A 1,406-nucleotide genomic window follows, 5' to 3' on the forward strand; every position below is an offset into this window, starting at 1 on the left:
CTAGGGATGGTGGGTGGTCAAAGCATGTGCTCAAATTGGAGTTGTAGGAGCTAAAATACATTTGGGCTGTGGGGGCAGAAATACACCTGTTTTTACTCAAGGTTGGTGAGACTTATAGAAGGAAACAAGGTTCTTACACACAGTAGTTTATGAAAGTTCCTCAATGGGCACTTGGATGGAAGCTCCAACTGGTAATAAGGTATTACCTACCTCCTCCGCGACAACAAAGTCAAAGATGGAATTTAAGAACGCTTAGATCTGTTTTATCAGTTCACTTTGTGAACTCCTACTCATTCTTAAGATTCTTTTAAAAATTTTTTATTACACGTTTTCAGTAAACATTCACTATGGAGAGTTGGTACATGTACATAATACATCTTCATCGTTAAATTCTTAACTTTTAAGAATATCTCATTGTTCTCCAAGGAGACTGTGAACTCCTGGAAGGCCTGGATCACTGTCCAGTGCCTAATATTGCTGATGACTCTGTGGGTGAAAGATCATACCTAGTAAGTGTCAAGGTGGAATACGAAATGTCTCTTGCTCAAGATTCAGTCACACATCTTTCATAGGATCTATCCAGCACTGTGCTTTGTCAGCTTGTAGAACTCGTGTGTTCTATTACTCTGCTGTCTCTAGTTAGTGGCTGCAGGTGGGGAAAGGTTGAGGACAACATTTTATCTCTCTTTTAATTATTATTTTTCTTTCAAGACAGAGTCTTGTTATATAGTTCAGACTGGCCTCAGAGTCTGGGGAAGATGGGAAGGAAATGAGCTCAGTGACCTCAGTGACCAACAGCAGAGAGGAGAGGGGCAGCGAAGGGGTCATGATTCCGAATTGTTCCCTTCGTAGGAAAGCCACCAGTGACGCTCAGATCCTTTCCTTACCTCACAGCCTCTGGGTCAGGGCCCAGCTGGGCCGGATGGCTTCCTCTCAGTGTTTTAGCAACAAGGTCATTGAAAGTGAGAAAGAGGAAGAGAAAAGTCAGAGAAGAGGATTAGGGGCCTGCGCTGAGGCTGGCTGGCTCCTGCTCGCAATTCAGCGTGTCTTCGGGACTCAGGGAAGGCAGCTCATCTCCATCTGTTTTGTTCCGTCTCTGCTATCCCCTCAGGACCCGCGGAGACTGATCTGTCATTGGAATAGCCCAAGAAAAGAAGCGAGAGCCCCTTTCCTAAGTGTCTGAAAGGGGAAAAACTTTGAGACAGCCAGGAAAGGGAGCGCAGAGAGCGGCTACAGGGCTGAGGAGAAAGGGAGCAAGGAAGCCGGGGCGGCGTGACCCGCGCAACGCGAAGCCCGCGGGCGGCGGGCAGCGGCTGTCCGAGCCGAGTCCCTCGCGCGCCCGCTTGCGCAAACCCTAGCGCAGAAGACAGCTGTGCCCAAGCGAGCCCGGCCCGAGGAGCGCGAGG

This window comes from Chinchilla lanigera, unplaced genomic scaffold, assembly GCF_000276665.1.
Source record: "Chinchilla lanigera isolate Chin_1 unplaced genomic scaffold, ChiLan1.0 scaffold00018, whole genome shotgun sequence".
Taxonomy (NCBI): domain Eukaryota; kingdom Metazoa; phylum Chordata; class Mammalia; order Rodentia; family Chinchillidae; genus Chinchilla; species Chinchilla lanigera.